This window comes from Scyliorhinus torazame, chromosome 7 (assembly GCF_047496885.1).
Source record: "Scyliorhinus torazame isolate Kashiwa2021f chromosome 7, sScyTor2.1, whole genome shotgun sequence".
In the NCBI taxonomy this organism is placed as follows: Eukaryota; Metazoa; Chordata; class Chondrichthyes; order Carcharhiniformes; family Scyliorhinidae; genus Scyliorhinus; species Scyliorhinus torazame.
Window position 1 is genome coordinate 282,664,325 of NC_092713.1, and position 24,091 is coordinate 282,688,415.

Below are 24,091 nucleotides of genomic sequence, written 5' to 3' on the forward strand. Positions count from 1 at the left end.
TTCTACAGATGTGCCGCAAAGAGCATCATATCCAGTTGCATCTAAACTGGAGAGGCATAAATATCCTGGCCGCGAGGTTTGCTAGTGTCACACGGGAGGGTTTAAACTAGTATGGCAGGGGGGTGGGCACGGGAGCAATAGGTCAGAAGGTGAGAGCATTGAGGGAGAACTAGGGAATAGGGATAGTGGGGCTCTGAGGCAGAGCAGACAGGGAGAAGTTGCTGAACACAGTGGAGCTGGTGGCCTGAAGTGCATATGTTTTAATGCAAGAAGTATTACGGGGAAGGCAGATGAACTTAGATCTTGGATTAGTTCTTGGAACTGTGATGTTGTTGCCATTGCAGAGACCTGGTTGAGGGAAGGGCAGGATTGGTAGCTAAACGTTCCAAGATTTAGATGTTTCAGGCGGGATAGAGGGGGATGTAAAAGGGGTGGCGGAGTTGCGCTACTGGTTAGGGCGGATATCACAGCTTTACTACGGGAGGACACCTCAGAGGGCAGTGAGACTATATGGGTAGAGATCAGGAATAAGAAGGGTGCAGTCACAATGTTGGGGGTTTACTACATGCCTCTCAACAGCCAGTGGGAGATAGAGGAGCAGATAGGTAGACAGATTTTGGAAAAGAGTAAAAACAACAGGGTTGTGGTGATGGGAGACTTCAACTTCCCCAATATTGACTGGGACTCACTTAGTGCCAGGGGCTTAGATGGGGCAGAGTTTGTAAGGAGCATCCAGGAGGGCTTCTTAAAACAATATGTAGACAGTCCAACTAGGGAAGGGGCGGTACTGGACCTGGTATTGGGGAATGAGCCCGGCCAGGTGGTAGAAGTTTCAGTAGGGGAGCATTTCGGGAACAGTGACCACAATTCAGTAAGTTTTAAAGTGCTGGTGGACAAGGATAAGAGTGGTCCTAGGGTGAATGTGCTAAATTGGGGGAAGGCTAATTATAACAATATTAGGCGGGAACTGAAGAACCTAGATTGGGGGCGGATGTTTGAGGGCAAATCAACATCTGACATGTGGGAGGCTTTCAAGTGTCAGTTGAAAGGAATTCAGGACCGGCATGTTCCTGTGAGGAAGAAGGATAAATACGGCAATTTTGGGGAACCTTGGATAACGAGAGATATTGTAGGCCTCATCAAAAAGAAAAAGGAGGCATTTGTTAGGGCTAAAAGACTGGGAACAGACGAAGCCTGTGTGGAATATAAGGAAAGTAGGAAGGAACTTAAGCAAGGAGTCAGGAGGGCTAGAAGGGGGTCACGAAAAGTAATTGGCAAATAGGGTTAAGCAAAATCCCAAGGCTTTTTACACGTACATAAAAAGCAAGAGGGTAGCCAGGGAAAGGGCTGGCCCACTGAAGGATAGGCAAGGGAATCTATGTGTGGAGCCAGAGGAAATGGGCGAGGTACTAAATGAATACTTTGCATCAGTATTCACCAAAGAGAAGGAATTGGTAGATGTTGAGTCTGGAGAAGGGTGTGTAGATAGCCTGGGTCACATTGAGATCCAAAAAGACGAGGTGTTGGGCGTCTTAAAAAATATTAAGGTAGATAAGTCCCCAGGGCCTGATGGGATCTACCCCAGAATACTGAAGGAGGCTGGAGAGGAAATTGCTGAGGCCTTGACAGAAATCTTTGGATCCTCACTGTCTTCAGGTGATGTCCCGGAGGACTGGAGAATAGCCAATGTTGTTCCTCTGTTTCAGAAGGGTAGCAAGGATAATCCAGGGAACTACAGGCCGGTGAGCCTTACTTCAGTGGTAGGGAAATTACTGGAGAGAATTGTTCGAGACAGGATCTACTCCCATTTGGAAGCAAATGGACATATTAGTGAGAGGCAGCATGGTTTTGTGAAGGGGAGGTCGTGTCTCACTAACTTGATAGAGTTTTTCGAGGAGGTCACAAAGATGATTGATGCAGGTAGGGCAGTGGATGTTGTCTATATGGACTTCAGTAAGGCCTTTGACAAGGTCCCTCATGGTAGACTAGTACAAAAGGTGAAGTCACACGGGATCAAGGGTGAGCTGGCAAGATGGATACAGAACTGGCTAGGTCATAGAAGGCAGAGTAGAAATGGAAGGATGCTTTTCTAATTGGAGGGCTGTGACCAGTGGTGTTCCGCAGGGATCAGTGCTGGGACCTTTGCTGTTTGTAGTATATATAAATGATTTGGAGGAAAATGTAACTGGTCTGATTAGTAAGTTTGCAGACGACACAAGGTTAATGGAATTGGGGATAGCGATGAGGACTGTCAGAGGATACAGCAGGATTTAGATTGTTTGGAGACTTGGGCGGAGAGATGGCAGATGGAGTTTAATCCGCACAAATGTGAAGTAATGCATTTTGGAAGGTCGAATGCAGGTAGGGAATATACAGTGAATGGTAGAACCCTCAAGAGTATTGAAAGTCAGAGAGATCTAGGTGTACAGGTCCAGAGGTCACTGAAAGGGGCAACACAGGTGGAGAAGGTAGTCAAGAAGGCGTACGGCATGCTTGCCTTCATTGGCCGGGGCATTGAGTATAAGAATTGGCAAGTCATGTTGCAGCTGTATAGAACCTTAGTTAGGCCATTCTTGGAGTATAGTGTTCAATTCTGGTCGCCACACTACCAGAAGGATGTGGAGATTTTAGAGAGGGTGCAGAAGAGATTTACCAGAATGTTGCCTGGTATGGAGGGCATTAGCTATGAGGAGCGGTTGAATAAACGCGGTTTGTTCTCACTGGAACAACGGAGGTTGAGGGGCGACCTGATAGAGGTCTACAAAATTATGAGGGGCATAGACAGAGTGGATAGTCAGAGGCTTTTCCCCAGGGTAGAGGGGTCAATTACTAGGGGGCATAGGTTTAAGGTGAGAGGGGCAAGGTTTAGAGTAGATGTACGAGGCAAGTTTTTTACACAGAGGGTAGTAGGTGCCTGGAACTCGCTACCGGAGGAGGTGGTGGAAGCAGGGACGATAGTGACATTTAAGGGGCATCTTGACAAATACATGTATAGGATGGGAATAGAGGGATACGGACCCAGGAAGTGTAGAAGATTGTAGTTTAGTCGGGCAGCATGGTCGGCACTGGCTTGGAGGGCCGAAGGGCCTGTTCCTGTGCTGTACATTTCTTTGTTCTTTGTTTGTTCTTTGTTCTTGGTATGGCAACTGCTCGGCCCAAGATCGCATGAAACTGCAGAGTGTGGTGAACTCAGCCCAACGCATCACACAAGCTTGTCACCCCCACACTGATTCTGCCTACACCTCCCGCTGCCTCAGGGAGGCAGACAGCATTATCAGAAACCCAAACCTTGCCCTCTTCCAGACCCTTCCATCAGGCAAAAGATGCAGAAGTCTGAAGACCCGCACATCCAGACATAGAAACAGCTTCTTCCCCACTGTGGTGAATGTATTATATTAATAATCCATCATTTGTATCTGTGCGATGCTGTTTCCCTTGTGGGCTCCACCTATGGGCCATTGTATGGCATTATCCATAAGGGAACATGATGGGGCCTGTATGGGCTCTGCCCATGGCTCCTCCCCTTCAAGGGAGGTATAAAGAGCATTCGACCTGTAGGTGGCTCTCAGTATTAGATCAGTCGCAGGCAGGCACTGTTCTAGTTGATTAAAGCCACAGTTTATTTCTACTCTTGTCTCGAGTGAATTGACGGTTGCATCAATTTAATCAACTACAACGCAACAATGGAATCGGCCCTCAAACCTGACTGACTGGAACTCGATCCGCAGACAGCGGAGGCGAAAGAAATTTTTTCGCACTGGCTCCGCTGTTTCAAGGCCTATCTCGCCGCCTCCTCCACGCCTTCTGTCACCGACGAACAGAAGCTGAGCCTCCTCCACGCACAGGTGAGCCATCGATTCTCTGTTCAACTCGAGGCCTCCTCCTACGCAGACGCCCTCGCGATGCTCGAACACCTCTATGTAAGGCCCGTGAACGAGGTATACGCGCAACACATCCTCACCACTCGCCGCCAACATCCCGGGGAATCGCTAGAAGACTACCTACGCGCCCTCAAAGTCCTCACACGCAGCTGCAACTACCAGGCCGTTACGGCCACTCAACATATGGACCTCGCCGTCCGAGACGTCTACGTGGCGGGAGTCTGGTCCTACTACGTGAGACAGCGCCTACTCGAAAAAGGGGCCCTAGACCTGGATCAGACGGTAAAATTAGCCTCCTCTCTGGAAGTAGCATTCCAGAGCCTTAACACGTTCCCGTCTGACCATGCGACCCCCTCGTGGACCCCCGACCAAAGACTACCCCAGGTCTGTGCCGCGCGGCTGCCCGCCCACCATGGGGGGCTACCCTGCTATTTCTGCAGCCAGTCCCAACACCCCTGGAAGCACTGCCTGGCCTGTAACGTGAACTGCAGCACCTGCGGGAGAAAATGACATTTCGCCAAAGTTTGCCTGGCCATGTCCAAGAACTCTAAATCGCAGGCCCGACCCTCAGACTCACCGGCCCGCAGTGTGGCAGCGTGTCTGCCGACTCCGCCCCCTGTAGGCGCGTCATCAGCCTCGTGCTATCCGTGGCAGCAGCCATCTTCCAGCCCACACAGCACATGCGACTCACAGGGGCCGCCATCTTGGCCTTCCTCCCCCACGCGGCCGGCCACGTGCGATCCATGGGGGCCGCCATCTTCCTCACCGCCCCACACGCTCAACCAACGGGGGCTGCCATCTTCTATGCCGCTCGACACGTGCGATCAACAAGGGCAGCCATCATGGAACCGCCCCAGCGCCTCCGACCACGCCGGCAACCCGCAACACAGCGCGGTCACTCTGGACCAATCGCGACCCAAACACCTCTGGAGTTCCATGATGACCGTCCGGGTAAACGGGCACGAAACGCCTTGCCTCTTCGACTCCAGGAGCACAGAGAGCTTCATTCATCTGGACATGGGAAGATGCTGCTCGCTCCCAATTTTCCCGGCGCACCAAACCATCTCCCTCGCCTCTGGGTCGCACTCGGTGCAAATCTGAGGGTGCACTATTGCAACCCTAGCAATACAGGGCGCCGAGTACGCCAATTTTAAATTATACGTACTCCCACTTCTATCGACCAGATAAGGACCACCTGGTGAAGGCATCCCGGCCCTTTGAGAGCCTCAGTATCAATTTCAAAGGGCCCCTCCCCTCCAACAACCGCAATACATATTTCCTCAACATTATCGGTGAGTTCCCCCGCTTCCCCTTTGCAATCCCTTGCCCTGACATGACAACGTCCACCGTCATTAAAGCCCTACATAGTGTCTTCACCCTGTTTGATTTCCCCAATTATGTCCGCAGTGACCAGGGCTCGTCGTTCGTGAGCGACGAACTGCATCAGTACCTGCTCAGTAAGGGCATCGCCTCGAGCAGGACTACCAGTTATAACCCCAGGGGAAACGGGCAGGTGGAGAGGGAGAACGCGATGGTCTGGAAGACCGTCCTACTGACCCTGCGGTCCAGGAATCTCCCAGTTCCCCACTGGCAGGAGGTCCTTTCCGATGCGCTCCACTCTATTAGGTCCCTACTTTGCATGGCCACAAACGAGACCCCTCATGACCGCCTATTCGTTTTTCCCTGGGAGATCCACCTCGGGGCCTCGCTTCTGTCCTGGCTGAAGACACCGGGGGCCATCCTACTCAGAAAACACGTCAGGAGCCATAAGTGCGACCCCCTGGTAGAGGGGGTCCAACTCCTACACTCCAACTCCCAGTACGCATACATCGAACACCCCGACGGTTGACAGGATACGGATTGCCTCCGGGACATGGCACCCGCCGGTTCCACCACCACCACCGCCACTCCACCCTATCCCGCCCAACCTACCATGGCCAGCACCCCCGCCCCTATATGGCTCCCGCACCCCCTCCCACCCGCCATCCCCCCTTCACCGATCAACAGGAATGAAGCTCCAGAAGAGACGCTCCCGGAGTCCACGTCTGTACCCACACCGGTGCCCTCACTACCGATGCCAGCAAGGATGAGTTCGACACCCGGGCGAGCAACAATGCCAGAGCTTCGGCGATCACAGCACACAATCCGTGCGCCGGACCGGCTGAACTTATGAACCTGCCACCCCCGCCGGCCTTCATTTTTTTAACAGGGGGTGAATGTATTATATTAATAATCCACCATTTGTATCTGTGCTATGCTGTTGCCCTTGTGGGCTCCACCTATGGGCCATTGTATGGCATTATCCATAAGGTAACATGTTGGGGCCTGAATGGGCTCCGCCCATGGCTCCTCCCCTTGAAGGGAGGTATAAAGAGCAGTCGACCTGTAGGCGCCTCTCAGTGTTAGATCAGTCACAGGCAAGTACTGTTCTAATTGATTAAAGCCACAGTTTATTTCTACTCTTGTCTCGAGTGAATTGATGGTCACATCACCCACATCTACTAGACTCAACGACTCTCCCTCGGACTGATCTGTTCCCTGTAAGAACACTATTCACGACGCCCTATGCTGCTCTTGCTCATGTATTTGCTTTGTTTGGCCCCTTGTTCCGCACTGTAACCAATCACTGTTTGTCGATGTACCATTTATCAATGTACTCTGTCGATTATTCTTTTTTTGTCTACTATGTACGTACTGTGTACGTTCCCTTGGCCGCAGAAAAAAACTTTTCACTGTACTTCGGTACATGTGATACTAAATCAAATCAAATCAAATTGCCCTTGAACTGAATGGCTTGCTTGGCCATTTCAGAGTTAACCACACTGCTGTGGTTCTGGAGTCACATGTAGGCCAGACTAGGTAAGGGTGGCAGATTTCCTTCCCTAATGGATATTGGTGAACCAGATAGGTTTTATGACGATCGACAATGGTTTCATTAGACGTTTAATTCCAGTTTCTTACTGAATTCAAGTTTCACCATCTGCCATGGTGGGATTTGAACCCTGGTCCCCAGTTGGGTCACTGCCATCAGATCGGATTGGATTGGATTGGATTTGTTTATTGTCACGTGTACCGAGGTACAGTGAAAAGTTATTTCCTGCGAGCAGCTCAACAGATCATTAAGTACATGAGAAGAAAAGGGAAGAAAAGAAAATACATAATAGGGCAACACAACATATACAATGTAACTACATAAGCACTGGCATCGGATGAAGCATACAGGGTATAGTGTTAATGAGGTCAGCCCATAAGAGGGTCATTTAGGAGTCTGGTGATAGTGGGAAGAAGCTGTTTTTGAGTCTGTTCGTGCGTGTTCTCAGACTTCTGTATCTCCTGCCCGATGGAAGAAATTGGAAGAGTGAGTAAGCCGGGTGGGAGGGATCTTTGATTATACTGCCCGCTTTCCTCGCTTTCCCCGCTTTCCTAAAACGCCTCCTCTATTTTGACCATTCTTTTCATTTTCAATTATGTTGTAGTTTAGTTTATCTTTCACCGCTTGTAGGCAATCATTGGCTGCTTACTCTTCGTTCTGGTTGTTCCTACATGAGGCAAGAGGGCAATTATAAATCTATCATTAAAGCCTGTTTCATGCATACATAGAATCACATAGAACAACATTTCGTTCATCGAGGCTGCATCAGCATGTATGCAAATATACATTTTTGATCACTTTAAATTTTAATTCAAGCTCTTCTGACATGCCTTTGGACTCTTGCCCAACCCTCCCGTCTCCATCTTCTCTACCCAGTATCCACTCTCCCCACCTCCCACTATCTCTATCCTTTGGTCTCTATGCGGTGCAGTCTATGGCTGATTGCTCACCCTACTCCATCTTAAGACTGCACTGCCTTCACTTAACTGTGCAACGCCTTGTGATTTGTATATACAAGCAGGTATTTTTTTTTAGCAATAACTACCTCAGTGATTACATTAAGAGGACTCCACTAGGACCATTGTCCGTCTGAAATATACTTCCTGGTAATCACTGCAGCAATTCAGATAAATAAAGGAACAAAGACGGGAAAGTAAAAATTGGTGACCTTCCATTTGCTCTGTGATGACCCATTTATGAGGTTGGGAAATTCTGTGCTTGTACCTACAGAAGGATTGTCACATGAACAGATTCAATTGATTGCTTCTCTTATATGTGCTCTACTTGGCTTTCTATCCAGCTTCGAGCTCCGTGACCTATGGATGAAAAGTGATTGAAATGCGATTAAATATTTGTCAGTGCTGGAAAATGGAGGTATACAGAGCTGAGCAAAAGAGCTACAGACAGAGGTCCAGATGCTCAGGTGTAGGGGGAAAGGCAGAGGTACAAAGGGCAGAGAGAGGGAGGGAGCTGCACAGGTCACAGAGAAAGATGGGGTACAGGGGGTAAAACAAGATGGACAGGGGCAGAGTGCCCAAACTATAGTGGTGCAGGGGGTGTGAGGGAATGGTTAGAGGGGGTAGAGAGAAATGGATGGAAGTACAGGGCATAAAGAGAGAGGGACAAGATTAGAGACAAAGATCTACAAGATGTAAAAGGTGGTTCAGAGGGACAGGGAGCGAGAGAGAAAAGGTGTTTCAGCACACACAGAGTGGCACAGAGGGATAGGGGGGATAATGACAGTGGGGGAGAAGGAGGGTTAGAGGGAACACAAGAAGAGGACAGTGGGGGATATGGAGAGGGCAGTGGGAGCAAGGGACATCAGGGGGCAGTGGAGAAGGGGACAGTGACGGGCGGGAAGGGGAAAGTTGCAGGCGGGAAAGGGAAGAATGGGAGTTGGGAAGGGGGACTGTGGAGACTGACAGGGGACAGTGGGGCTGGGAAGGGGGACAGTGGGGGTAGGGAGAGGATGTTGAGGGGTGGGCAGGGGGATAGCAGGAGGCAGGGAGGGATACACTGGGGGGGGCAGGTATGGAATAAAATGGGGGGGGGCAGGGAGAGTGAAGTGAGAGGGGACAGGTCAGAGGGCAGTTGGGACAGGGAAGGGGTCAGGGAACAGTGAGGAAATGGGAAGAAGGGACAGTGAGGGGGTGGAGAGGAGGGACAGGGAGAGGGACAGTGGGATAGTGACAGTAGGGGGACAGGGAGGGGGAAGGGAGGGGATGGGGAGGAGGGACAGGGAGGGGGAAGGGAGGGGATGGGGAGGAGGGACAGGGAGGGGGAAGGGAGGGGATGGGGAGGAGGGGGAAGGACAGTGGGATGGAGACAGTAGGGGGGACAGGGAGGGGGAAGCGAGGGGATGGGGGGAAGGGACAGTGGGATTGGATTGGATTGGATTTGTTTATTGTCACGTGTACCGAGGTACAGTGAAAAGTATTTTTCTGCGAGCAGCTCAACAGATCATTAAGTACATGAGAAGAAAAGGGAATAAAAGAAAAAACATAATAGGGCAACACAACATATACAATGTAACTACATAAGCACTGGCATCGGATGAAGCATACAGGGTGTAGTGTTAATGAGGTCAGTCCATAAGAGGGTCATTTACGAGTCTGGTGACAGTGGGGAAGAAATTGTTTTTGAGTCTGTTCGTGCGTGTTCTCAGACTTCTGTATCTCCTGCCCGATGGAAGAAGTTGGAAGAGTAAGTAAGCTGGGTGGGAGGGATCTTTGATTATGCTGCCCGCTTTCCCCAGGCAGCGGGAGGTGTAGATGGAGTCAATGGATGGGAGGCAGGTTCGTGTGATGGACTGGGCGGTGTTCACGACTCTCTGAAGTTTCTTGCGGTCCTGGGCCGAGCAGTTGCCACACCAGGCTGTGATGCAGCCCGATAGGATGCTTTCTATGGTGCATCTGTAAAAGTTGGTAAGGGTTAATGTGGACATGCCGAATTTCCTTAGTTTCCTGAGGAAGTATAGGCGCAGTTGTGCTTTCTTGGTGGTAGCGTCGACCTGGGTGGACCAGGACAGATTTTTGGAGATGTGCACCCCTAGGAATTTGAAACTGCTAACCATCTCCACCTCGGCCTCGTTGATGCTGACAGGGGTGTGTACAGTACTTTGCTTCCTGAAGTCGATTACCAGCTCTTTAGTTTTGCTGGCATTGAGGGAGCGATTGTTGTCGCTACACCACTCCACTAGGTTCTCTATCTCCCTCCTGTATACGGACTCGTCGTTATTCGAGATCCGGCCCACTATGGTCGTATCGTCAGCAAATTTGTAGATGGAGTTGGAACCAAGTTTTGCCACGCAGTCGTGTGTGTACAGGGAGTAGAGTAGGGGGCTAAGTACGCAGCCTTGAGGGGCGCCGGTGTTGAGGACTATTGTGGAGGAGGTGTTGTTGTTCATTCTTACTGATTGTGGTCTGTTGGTCAGAAAATCGAGGATCCAGTTGCAGAGTGGGGAGCCAAGTCCTAGGTTTCGGAGCTTTGATATGAGCTTGGCTGGGATTATGGTCTTGAAGGCGGCGCAGTAGTCCATAAATAGCAGTCTAATATAGGAGTCCTTGTTTTCAAGATGCTCTAGGGATGAGTGTAGGGCCAGGGAAATGGTGTCTGATGTGGACCGGTTGCAGCGGTATGCGAATTGCAGTGGATCAAGGCGTTCTGGGAGTATGGAGGTGATGCGCTTCATGATCAACCTCTCGAAGCACTTCATTACGACTGGAGTCAGGCCACTGGTCGGTAGTCATTGAGGCACGTTGCCTGGTTCTTCTTTGATACCGGTATGATGGTGGTCTTCTTGAAGCAGATCGGGACCTCGGAGTGAAGTAGGGACAGGTTAAAGTTGTCCGCGCAGGCTCTGAGTGCACGACCAGGGATCCCGTCCGGGCCCATCGCCTTCTGAGGGTTCACTTTCAGGAAGGCCGATCTGACTTCGGAAGCCGTGTTGGTGGGTATGGGTGAGTTATAGGCTGCTGGGGCACTCGACAGCGGATTGTTGGTTACCTGCTCGAACCGAGCATAGAATGCATTGAGTTCATCGGAGACAGATGGAGACAGTAGGGGGACAGGGAGGGGGAAGGGAGGGGATGGGGAGGAGGGACAGTGGGATGGAGACAGTAGGGGGACAGGGAGGGGGAAGGGAGGGGATGGGGAGGAGGGACAGTGGGATGGAGACAGTAGGGGGACAGGGGGGGGGAAGGGAGGGGATGGGGAGGAGGGACAGTGGGATGGAGACAGTAGGGGGACAGGGAGGGGGAAGCGAGGGGATGGGGAGGAGGGACAGTGGGGTGGAGGAAAGGGGAGTGTGAAGAGGAGAAAGGAGGGGTGGGCAATGGGGACAGAGTGATAAACAGGGGGAGAGGACAGGTAGGGGTGGCGACAGGGCTTATGGGAGGGATACAAGGCACCGTGAGCTGGACAAACTTAACCAATGACAAAAGGTGCATCGCGGGCAGAGGAAAACTTCAATAAATATTTAAAACAGGCCGGGTTCAGGTTTCTACCTAACAGTTTGGGACAGCCGTCCCCTCTCCATGTTGCTCTCCTCTGCCTCTCCCCCTTTATCCTCTATAGTATTTTGAGATCGCGCAGTAACTGCGCTAAAAAAACCACCACTCCCCCACAACCAGCTTTTTTTTTTTCTAATTTCGGAAAGACGATTGCTGGCTTGTGCTCGGATCTCCCGCTGCTCCTTCAGAGAGAGGGAGAGAGAGAGAGAGAGCTGCAGGGATTTGGGAAAGCTTCCTCTTCTGTCGCTGTCAGAGGGCGATGGTGCTTGCGGAGAGAGCTCGACCCCAGCTCCTGGATTTGCTCTTGTCCTGGGGACCTGCTCATTGCTGGTGATGCCTGCTGGATGTCCAGCCCCAGCCAGCAAGAACAGGGGACTATTGCCTTGGGTTCCTGTGCAGCGGTGCGCCCCAGGCCGGCTGCAGGGTTTACTGTAGATGAATCCGGGCTGAGAGAGAGGGAAAAAAAACTCCTGAATTTTTCCTCTTAGTATTTTTTTAAAAAAAAATCCTTATAGCCACTGGAGGCGTGAGATCCCAGCTAAACGGTGGCTCATGGAATTTACTGTACTGACGAGCTGGAGTCTGTGCTGCTAGCTGTCAACCCTACAATCAATTGCATACTTGAGTTGTGTGGACTGCTGTTTTTTTTTGGCCACTGTTCAGAGGTAGGTTTGAACCGTCACCGATGCTGTGTTCCCTCAGAGCTACGAGACTGACGTGTGAGTTTTTAACACCACCTGTATGACTATGTTTATTGTCAGTGATATTTGTTTATTCCCTCTCTCGCAGTGCCATGATCGCAGTATTTAAGGTTGAATGTGCAAAGTCAGTTGAGATTTTCTTTTTGCATTACAGCACCACCTGATATTCACCATTCTCCCCCTCCCCCCCCCCCCCCCCCCGCCTCACAAAGCACTTACACCAAATTGGGACCAATTTCCATTTATGATTAACCCTTAGCCGCGAGGAAGCGTGAGCAAGTTATGTAGCAATGGTTTATTTGGCAGAGGGTAGTGTTGTCACATTTCTCCACCAAGTTTTTCGCATTTATTCAGCTTGGGCAGTCACATTTAACACGGATAATGCAACAAAAAAAAATGCTTTGTATATGATTTTTCTTTTTAAATCACGTAATCGTGGCACCAAGTGTTGGTGCGTGTGAGAGAAAGCAGAACGGAGAAATATGCAACATCTGGGATTCCTGGGATGCTCCATCCAAAACACCACACTTGAGAAGAATCTACCTGCTACAGTGCTACCAATGGGTCACTTAAGAGGATTTTCAATTAGTCTCTAACGTTTTGTCTGCACAGGCGAACATTCTCTCCCCAACACCAAAAGGATAGTCCCTCCTTGCCTGAACTATAAAGCAGATTACCATAACTCCCCATAACTGTTGGGCATCATTCTCTGGTACAACATGTTCCTTTATTGTATCCCCCAGACTCCCCCCCCCCCCACAAAGTTTAGATAAAATGTAATTATACAGGGAAATTGTGCAAAGCTTTAAAATGCAATTGTGTCTATAGGTGACAGTCAAGTGGGAAAATCTTGACACTAAACATTTTGAAGACGGGTTTAATTGTTCCTAAACCTCTCAGTTTGAAGTGGCTGAAATGCTGAACTGGACCTTTTGAAACAGGTTAGATTGTGAAGTGGGTGTATTTTGTTCAAGTGGCTGCACCTCATTACTCTGTCAATACAGAATAGCAATCTTTACCATCTCCCACAATTACATGTTCTGTATACTTGTTAATTAAATGACATTTACAAGCTAAGCCCCCACCCCAGTTATCATCTCTTCCCATTTTAAATGTTGATATTCACATTGCTAATGGCAAGTGTCTACATAAACCAGTTATACTGTGATGTTACCCTCCTGCCAGTGGTGATGCTGCTGAACCACTTTTGTGTCCATTAGTTCTTCCACTTGTACTGCAGAGACTCCTATGCTTCAACCAATGGTACTTCTCTGCTTCCCAAATTGATGCTAAATTTGCTACTTCATTTGCAAAATAATGCAATCTCAAAGGTATAATATATTAAAAAGGACAGACCACAATGCGTTCGTATAACATCAAACTCCCATGGTGGAAAAGTAGAATCAATCTGAGGGTAAAGAAAAATATCCTGATGAACTCTGACTATAGCTCTACTTTTACACTATTGGAGATTTATATATATTTATGATGTTCCCGGTGAGTTAAGATCAAGTTAATTTATCAGGGAAAATAAGGTTGCTAGGCAGAGAGCAATTGGGCAATGTTGTGGATGTCTCATTCAATCTCTGAATATAGAGTTATTAGATGATTTGTGACAAGGGCCCATCCATCACAATTCACTGTGTTACCCTGTAAAGTGTTATGTATAAAGTAGCTCAAATATATATATAAAAAACAACAATTTGCAATTTATCAGGAAGGATTGAGTAATAAATTCCACTGTCCAAACTTAGAATGGAAATCACCTATGTAAACTTACCAGGTCACAATTGTGCCCTTTCAGCATTGTTACAGCATCTTCTCGGGAATAAAACTGGAGTTACAGATTGACAAGTTTGCACAGGAATGAGTTTTCAAGTACAGTGCTGTAGAGGTTATGTTATTGGAATAATAATTCAGAGAATGGCGACTTCAAATACAATTTTGAGAATTTGAGTTCGCAGTTTTAAAAAAAGGCTCAACAAAAATGACTATGACGATATTGGGTTGTCCTGCGCATGTGTGCTCTTGCAATATTTTTGAAGATGAACCAAGTTAAATTTAAGCAGATGACTCAGTGTAAACTATCCTTCCCTATCTTTCTAACTTCCACCAGCCTTACATCCATTTGAGACCTCTGTGCTCCTCTGATTCTGGGCTTTTGGGAATCCCTGACTGCTCCATCATTAGTGGCCTAATCCCTAAATTTTGGAATCCCCTCCATAAACCGCTCTCCTTCTCTCTTCTCCTTTACCATGGTCCTTGGAGTTTTTCTCTTTTGCTCACCTAAACTTCCTCTTTGGCTTGGTGTTGAGTTTTGTCAACTTGTGCTCCCATTAACCTCCTCGGTGCATTTTAGCATATTAAGCATGCTATATACATGCAAGTTACTGTTATTGTAAACAAGTTTAAGAATATACAGTATAAGAGATAAAATCAATATAACCACCGTTCCATGTACAAGCTTAAAAAACATGTTTACAACCACTGAGTTGAGCTTTCGAGATAATTGGGATGAAAGTGCTCTTCTACTTGTCCTAACATTACGACAAAGTTATTCTTCCTCTGAATTCTTCCTTTTAGAAACCTGATTTTTAAACACCAGTAGAGGTCAAATGAGGTTGTCCATATTACAATGCTTGATGACTGCCTGAAGAGCCAGACGTTGTTTGGAATCTGTGCAAACCACCATCTCATCTTATGCATTTGCAGCTCAGTATGGAGCTGTGCTGAAAGGCTAATGCCGATTTAGGCAGTTCCTGTTCACAATACTTATTAAAAACATTTATAGCCTAATCTTTTCTGTGGAAAAATGACCATATAATCCTGAAGTATAAAGGGAGGTTCGCAGTAAAAGTTCTGAATTTAAACAATTTTGGTTGACCAGTAATTTTTCATTTCATCATGTACTGTTGCAGATATTAGGAAAGAGCCAAATTAAATTGCTCTTAAATTTTATAGCTGCTTTTCTTTACTATAAAATCCAGACCTGAAATGGATTGGACAGTGTGACCATTTTAAAGATGTGCTCTGACCGGCATCTCCAAATCAAATTTAACAACAATTATAATTAGTAGTTTTCTACAAAGTATTGTTTATTTAACTCTAATCATAAAGGAAGGATGAACAAGACTGCAAAGCATTGATGTTTAACTTGATTAAAATAACAAAGAAACCGGGCAGATTAAGACAGGGTAATGTGCTTCATGCATTTTAGTTTGTATAGTACAAATTAGATAAATGTCGATGCTTATATTATATCCTGGTCACTAGTTCACTGAGCAGATGCTACTTTTTAAATATGTATACTGTTCCTCTCCCGTTCTAGCTGGTAATGATGGCCTGACGTCGATGAAACCATCCTTTTGCTTGAAATATGCAATTATTTAACCAACCAAAGTAGCAGCATTTCTAGACTGATTCATCAGGTCAGGCAGATAAGTGGAGAGAATAACAGAGGTGTTATTCTGGATTTTCAGTACCGAAGTGGGTAGCTCTGGTCGGGAAATTTCCTGACTCACCAAGGCCTGCTCGATTTGAAAGGCCCCGTTAGACACAGTTTCACCCCGGGAAGGTGGGGCTGAGATTGTACCGGGCATGCTGACGCCAGAAGTAGGTCCTCAGTGGTCATGGAGATGGGCAAGCACCAAGGTGAGCTGGTTGACCCTCACTCCTCACACTATCTCAGCACCCCCACCCAAGCCTCCAGAGTCCTTTGTACCCCAATGCCACCTCCGTAGCCACTGATCCTGGTATCCACTGTAGGCCTTGCGGAGGTGAAAAAAAGTCCAACAATCTAATTTCTCACACACACTTGATAATGAGATAAATCTCCCATTCAAGAAACTCATTCAAAGCTGTTATATCTCAAGTACCTTTTCGTCAAAACAAACTTCTATTAGAATGCCACATCAAAGACAGCTACCTTTTAATAGCCTCTTTAAACTGTCAATCAAGCTATGAACTTTGAATACCCTGCTGGTATAAATACAGCTTTTGAAACTCAACCACGCATTCATAAGGACAAAATAATAGCCCTTGGGGAAATGTCAACAAAGAAATCTATTGAAGCTGCATGACCAGATAGAATGATTTTCCAACTTATAATTGATGCCCTATTAATCAAAACAGTCCAGCAGAGTATTTTTAAACTCTCAGAAAAGCTTAAGCCTGTTTTTTAAATTTAATTCAAAGAGCAGGAGATTTTATAGACATCATGATACTTAAACAGACCTGATCCACCCTTAAGAGCATTTATGTCTACTCCATCAATTTGTGGCTCCCACTCTACAGGTTAATGTCCTTACAAAAATCAAAATAGGGTAAGTCTGAACTCAGCACTGAGTTCAAACAACCCTGCTGAATTTGGGTTTCCCGCCTGCGTGAATCATGCCCCCATCTGTTCCCCCTGCTGGCAACAAAGTGGATCTGTTGGAAATAGAGGCTGGATTCCCGCATACAGATTCCACCCGCCATTTCTAAGAATACTCCTTGAATGAAGGCGAAGGGAATCAGATGTGTAAACAAAAAAAGATGTTTATTAATAAGAATGTACTATTTACAAGGGCCTGGTCAAACCTCACTGGGTCCTCTCTCTGTGTTGGTTTGCTCCTATCTGGTCGACCTTTTATGTGACATGTTTATCAGTCCCGTAGTTAGCGGGGGAGCTCATACTCCTCGAGCCACATGGTGAAAACAATCAATCCCACCCAGTGTCTCCTGTGCAGGTTATCACATCCCACCTTATCAAAGTCCGAAGACCCCCAAAGGGAATGATGAGGACGAGGAAGACGAGGAGTAGACAAATGCGAAGAAGTTAAAAATACCGATGACGAGAAAGAAACAGGAAAAAACGGCATAGTCCTGGTGGTTGATGGAAGGATTCAGCATATCGTGTCCTGGCAGTGAGACCAGATCAGCCGGCGTAAACCAAGCCGGAGAATGACACTTGCGGCTGGACCGTCTGAGTGGAGAGCCCTCCGCCGATGGCTGAACAACGACATTCGAGTTAAAGACCCCAGAGGTCTGTGTCTCCATATCAGAATCAGACGATCAGACATCAGGCATCTCAGTATCACGAGAAAATGACAATGGAGCCGGATGCACAGGCTTCCGAACCAGGACAACCGGCAGGACCAGGGTGGAGTTCCCCGAGGAGCCACTCAAGTGGCAGACCGCTGGGCACTGAGGTGGTCCAGGTGATGCTTCATGAGCTGACATTGAACACAGACTAGGCTTGATATGGGACTAGTTTGACGAATGACAACCGCTGGAACCCAGTGAGGACCTTCACCAAAGTTACGGGTGTGGACCACTTTGTCATGTGCAAAGTGCCGCAGAAGATGACACCAAGTCAGGCAACACCTTTGTAAATCTTGTGTGCGACACACTTTTGTGCCAATGGGAGTAACAAACCCAACCGAGCCCGGAGTCGGCGACCCATCAACATTTCAGCCTGGGCCACCCCAGTCACAGACACTATGAAAACAGAACACCTCAGTAATAAACAAAGCCCCGTTGTTGGTAACGAGCACCCCCGGTAAGCTGAGTGCCCAAAAAGAGGTGCGCAACTGCTTGATGGTGGCACGAAGGTGATGGGCGCCATATGTGAACCTCCAGCCACTGTGAGTGCACATCCACCAAGATGAGAAACATGGATCCTAAAAGCCGGTCAGCGAAATCCACGTGAACGCGAGCCCATAGACGTTTAGGCCACTCCCACGTGCGAAGGCGCCGCTGCCAACTACCAGCTCAGGGTCCATGTCGATTCCTGGCCACTGGACATAACTCCTAGCCAGAAGTTTCATCTTGGAGACACCTAGGCGTACAGCAGGAAGGTCCTTCAAAACCAAAGCTTGTTCTTTCGCAGGGACGATGTCTATCGTGCCCCACAGCGGGATATTGTATTCGACATCAACTCCAACATCTTGGTAGTAAAAGTCTTTAACTCCCCTGGGAGCTCTCATCGTTTGTTCACCATACAAAACCAAATGTCGTACCTTAGCCAGCATCAGATCGTATTGCGTCCACTCGTAGATACAGGCAGCCGTCACGGGCAGAGTGTCCATCAAATTTAGCACCGAAACAGTTTCGCCGGCTGTGGGTGGATCCTCTGAAACCACGGTCAGAGGAAGACGACTCAACGCGTCCACGTTCGCTACCCGTGTTCCTGGGCAGTGTTCGAAAGAATACTGGTATGCAGCCAAAAGCAGAGGCACCTCTGGACCCAGCTGCGCAATCAGTGGCCTTGCCTTACCTTCGCGGAAGTGGCCAAACAGTGGTTTATGATCCGTAATTATAAAAAATTGGCAGCCGTAAACGTACTGATGAAAATGTTTGCCTCCGAACACAACCGCAAGATCCTCTTCCTCTATGTGCGCATAGTTACACTCTGCGGCTGTCAACGTCCTGGAGGCAAAAGCTACCGGACGGTCAGGGACGTTACCCATCCGATAGGAGAGGATTAGTTGAGTCAAAATGAGTCAGGACTCTTGACAAAACCAATGTCCGTTTCACCAATCAGAAAGCAGCCTCCTGTTCACCACCCCAAACCCAGGGCAGGTGTTTCTGTCGGAGAAAGTGGAGAGCGGCCAGGGTGTTCCTAAATTCAGAATAAAACGGGCATAATAATTGATCAGGCCTAAGAAGGAGCGAAGCTCTGTAGAATTGCATGGCGTGAAGGCCAACTTGATTGCTTCTACTTTGTTGGCTACTGCGTACAGGCCATCTTGGTCGATCCGGTAGCCCAGATACACCACCTCTTTAACATTGAAAATGCACTTCGCTGTACGCAGGTGGACGCCATATTCGGATAATTTCTGCAGTTCTGCTTCAAGGCCTTGTGTAGCTTAAACTGAAAGTAAGCATTGCTCATATCTAACTTAGTGAATGTAGAACTACTTGCCAGGGTGGCGTAGAGACCCTCAATTCGAGGTAGCGGGTATCAGTCGAAGCATGAAGCTGTATTGACGGTTCATTTATTAATGGTGATGTCATCACCAGAACCACCGGTGCCGTCAAGTCAGCAAAACAAACGGGCTGAATTATACCGAAGCTCTCCAATCACTGCAGTACGGCCTCAACCTTATCGACAATAGCATAAGGGAGTTGTTGAGCACAAAAAAAAACGGGGTTCCCTTGATTTTCCCAAAGCCTGGCCCAAAAATGTTGGGGAACTCCTGCTGCAGTACCGTCTCCACCTGGAGGATACTTTGCCAGTCGATCCACAAATGATGTAGCCAATTTTGATCCAGCAGGTTGGAGCCGTCCCTCTGTCCCACAATGAAGGAAAGCGTAAGGACCGATGCTCGTAAACCACCGGGACGAGCATGAAGCCTGCAATAGCCAAACGCTCCCCTGTATACATGGCGTGGCACCACTGAGACGGCAGCACCTGTATCCAACTCCATTTGAATTAAGCATCCATGGACCTCCACACATATACAAATACGAGCTACCCGTGGCGCGGACACACAGTCCAGCTGCATTTTCGACTCGTCTCTAGCGTTGTTCAAATGTATCGGGGGGGGGGGGGGGGGTGGCGACGTCGGACAATATTCACTTCCATTCTCTGGAGTTCCTGGGTGCTCCGAGCGGCACTCTCCTGCGAAAAAGAAATTTGCAAAGCCTGCTGGAATGTTGGGGAATCTTTACCTTGAAGCTTCTTTTGTGTGTCAAGATTGTTAATACCGCAAACCAGGTGGTCATTGAACATATCCGCCAACACAGCATCGCGTTCGCAATATTCTCCAGGAGAGGCAAAGTCATGGAGAGGCGGCGTATTCGGCAGAGTTGCAAGTTGACAGTTGCAGTTTATCCTTGTCGCCAATTTAATAAAGGCAATCCTCTCCCCTCCAGATGAGAAAACAAAAGAAGACGTTTATTTATAAGAACGTATTATTTACAAGGGGGCCGGCTGACCCTCACCCGGCCCTCTCTCTGTGTCAGTCGCTTCCTAGCTTGTCGACCTTTTCTACAACAAGGTTATCAGCCCGGTTGTTAGCCGGGGAGCTCATACTCCTCAGGCACCATGGGGAAAATAATTGATCCTGCCTACTGTGTCCCGTGTCGGTTATTACAACTCCGATAAAATCTGGCCCAAAGCTTCAGGACGATGATCTTTCTTTCTTTTTCTTTGTTTTTAAAAATAAATTTAGAGTACCAAATTCATCTTTTTCCAATTAAGGGGCAATTTAACGTGGCCAATCCACCTAGCTTGCACATCTTTTGGGTTGTGGGGGCGAAACCTACGCAAACACGGGGAGAATGTGCAAACTCCACACGGACCCAGAGCCGGAATCAAACCTGGGACCTCGGCGCCGAGAAGCAGCAATGCTAACCACTGCGCCACCGTGCTGCCCCCTCGATGATCTTTCTTAAGAGCACCAGGGAACTGTGTTTCCCACCCACAAAGGCTGCCTCATCTGCTCGGCATTTTCTGTTTTGAGTCCACATTTCCAGCATCCACAGTATTTTCCTTTTGTATTAGCTGACAACTGTGTCCATTATGAGGTGTTTATTTCTAAAAATAATCTAAAAGCTGTCCAGGACATTGTAGAGTGTCTATAGGGATGAACAGTGCCCCAATTTCAAATACGAAAGTGTAAGTACCTTCTTGCCCATGTGACAAATGCATTCAGGGTTCTTCCATTGCAAAACATGAGCACTCAGTTATATGCTGAATTTGCAACAGGCTTATATTGTATTATTATTAAAATGTTCTGTTTATTTTCAACTCTACTCCTAGCCATTTCCTGCCTGCAATACCACAGGAAAGCTCAGTGGACTCAATGGTAACATTGCATATTCGTTAGCCCTTTGAATCTGAGATTGAGGGCTGGGTGGGGTGAGTATGGAGGCAGGGTGGCAGGAGAAATCTGTGGACCTGACCAATTTGCATGCACCACCCTATCTCTGGGCCGTTTGCCCGGATGCAGAATGGAGGTGGCAGGGCTAAGTGCCTGCAAGCGGTGGGTAGTTAATTTAGACTCATCATAAGCCTACCAATGCCAAGCAAAAGGCATGTTTACAAGGAGAGTCTTAATGGGAATTTGTTATGTTTTCTGGGCAGTAGATGATTAGATAACAGTGTGTTTAAATTTAAGTAAGTAGTTCATGGGATTTGAGTGGAATAATGAGGATGTCAGGAATGGGAACATTGGAAAATTCTGCACTCAGTGTTTTGCCCGTAGTCTTCAAATTACAGACTTTGACTTATGCTGATAATTTATAGCCTGTACCAAGGCTACTGTACTTTCCTGCCACTGCTCTTTGATGCTGGTTCATAATTATAAAATACTTAATTTGAATATTAAATTGAATAACATGACATATAAACCTCAGGGTAAAATGGAAGCTTGAGTTCTTTTATCTGGAGATGTTTAAAGGAATTCAACATTCTACATTTATATTAATGAATGTACCTCGACAGTGAGTAAGTGATAATGACGTGGATCCTGCTGCCTACCAGAGTGGTGGAAAAGAGAGATGATGGATATTTCAAAAGGAAATTATATGTGAACTTGAGAGAGATAAATCTACAGGAATACATGGACAGACCAGGGGAATGGAACTGATTGGATTTCTCCACAGAGATCCGGCATCAACATCCCAGGCTGAATGGCCTCCATCTTTCCCTGTATGACTTTATAACATAGAGTGGCAGAAAAGGATAGTAGGTTTGGCAAACACTGCAAACTACTGAAGCTTAGCCAGAATCCATGACATCTAAACAAGAAACCTTGAAAAAGAATGGTATACCAGGGAACGAAGAACAATACAGCACAGGACCAGGCCCTTCGGCCCTCCAAGCCTCTGCCAACCATGGTACCTGCCTAAACTAAAACCGTATGCACTTACGGAGTCCATATCCTTCCATTCCCTCCCTATTCATATATTTGTCTAGATGTCCCTTAAATGTTGCTTTCGTACCTGCTCCTACCACCTCCCCAGGCAGTATGTTCCATATATTTACAACACTCTGTGTAAAAAAACTTGCCTCACACATCAGTTCTAAACTTTTCTCCATGCACTTTAAACCTATGTCTCGTAGTACTTGACTCTCCTACCCTAGGAAAGAGCATCTGACTATCCACTCTGTCCATGCCACTCATAATCTTGTAGACCTCTATCATGTCGCCTCTCACCCTCTGGCGTTCCAGTGAGAACAGACCAAGTTTATCGAACCTCTCTGAGCATTGATGAGGTAGCTCTTGCAGGTAGATGCACAGGTTGAGTCCCTTAAATCTGGCTACGTTAAAATTGGTGGTGTCTAAAACCTGGACATTTTTTTCCTGCACTCCAGTGACCCCATCTGAATCAGGTGGTTGAACTCACCCAGAATGAACAACAATATTTAGGGCTGAATTCTCCGATTTTGAGGCTAAGTGCCGATGCCGGTGTGGGAACGGTGGCGTTTTACGATGCCAAACTCGGCACCGAACCCTCACCGATCCTGGGACTGGGGGGGGGGGGGGGGGGGTGGCTAGTAGTCGTGCTGGGTAAAACACCCGGCTGCCACGACAAAAACGGCTGGAGAATGGGCCGTGGCCGCGCATGCGCACGACGATGACATGTAGCGGACGCGCGGTAAAACATGGCGCCGGCTGTGCGTGGACCCGCCTGCCAAACACTGCCATCCTGGCCAACCACTGCCCACCCCCCAAGAGTCCCCCCAACCCTCGCTGCGGCCACCATGACGGGCTCCCGACTGCTGAGACCACACGTCTCCCGTGCGGTCGGGAACTCGGCCCATTGGGGGGGGCGGAGAATCGGGGGAGGGCCTTCCGATGATGCGCCAATGCAATTCCAACGGCGTGCACCGCGATGACACCATTTTTGAGGCGGCGGAGAGTAGAAGACTGGCATCAAACTGCCGCCACCCCCGATTTGGGCATCGGAAGGGATTCTCTGCCCGATCGCCAATTACGATATTTTAGGGAGTTAGGTTGGAAGCTAAAGAGCAGGACGAGCAGAGTAGTAATCTCAGGATTTCTACTGGTGCCATGTACAAGTGAGGCAAGGAACAGAGAGCGAGTGCAGCTGAACACGTGGCTACAGGGCTGGTGCAGGATGGAAGGCTTTAGATACGTAGATCATTGGGATATCTTCTGGGGAAGGTGGGACCTCTATATGAAGGACGGGTTGCACCTAAACTGGAGGGGCACTAATATCCTGGGCGGGAGGTTTGCTCGAGCTCTTTGGGAGGGTTTTAACTAGTTTGGCAGGGGGGTGCGAACCAGAGCTATGGATCAGCGGATAGGGTAGCTGTTGAACAGGCAGAAATAGTATGCAGCAAGTCTGTGAGGAAGGATAGACAGTTGATAGGGAAAAGTTGCACTCAGTGGGATGGATTAAAGTGTGTCTCTTTCAACGCAAGGAGTGTCAGGAATAAGAGAGATGAACTTAGAGCATGGAACAGTACTTGGAACTATGATGTTGTGGCCATTACGGAGACATGTATTTCACAGGGGCAGGAATGGTTGTTAAATGTTCCAGGGTTTAGATGTTTTAAGAAGAATAGGGAGGGAGGTAAAAAAGGAGGGGGAGTGGCACTGTTAATTAGGGAGTGCACCACAGCTGCAGAAAAGGAGGAGGGGTTGTCTACTGAGTCAGTGTGGGTGAAGTTGGAAACAAGAAAGGAGCAGTCACTTTATTGGGAGTTTTCTTTAGACCTCCCAATAGCAGCAGAGAGATACAGGAACAGGTTGGGCGGCAGATCTTGGAAAGGTGCAGAAGTAATAGAGTTGTTGGCATGGGTGACTTCAACTTACCTAATATTGACTGGAACCTCCTCAGTGCAAATGGTTTGGATGGAGCAGATTTTGTCAGGTGTGTACAGGAAGGATTCCGGACTCAATATGCAGATAGGCCGACTAGGGAGAAGGACATATTGGATTTGGTGCATGGCAACGAACCAGGCCAGGTGTCAGATGTCTCGGTGGGAGAGCATTTCGGTGACAGTGACCACAACTCTTTGACCTTTACCATAGTCATGGAGAGGGATAGGAATAGGGTAGTATGGGAAAGTATTTAATTGGCGGACAGCACGGTGGCACAGTGGTTAGCACTGCAGCCTCACGGCGCCGAGGTCCCAGGTTCGATCCCGGCTCTGGGTCACTGTCCGTG

General features: G+C 48.1%; 1 protein-coding gene across 2 annotated transcripts in view; it reads left to right on the plus strand.

The window, feature by feature from the left end:
• The first annotated feature begins 11,446 nt into the window (after positions 1 to 11,446).
• Positions 11,447 to 24,091, plus strand: part of sgcd (sarcoglycan, delta (dystrophin-associated glycoprotein)) — an 821,304-nt gene continuing 808,659 nt past the window's right edge. For both annotated transcript variants that reach the window (XM_072512566.1, XM_072512567.1), the window contains exon 1: positions 11,447 to 11,929. The gene's annotated coding sequence lies outside the window, so the exon portion shown is untranslated. The remainder of the gene's footprint in view (positions 11,930 to 24,091) is intronic.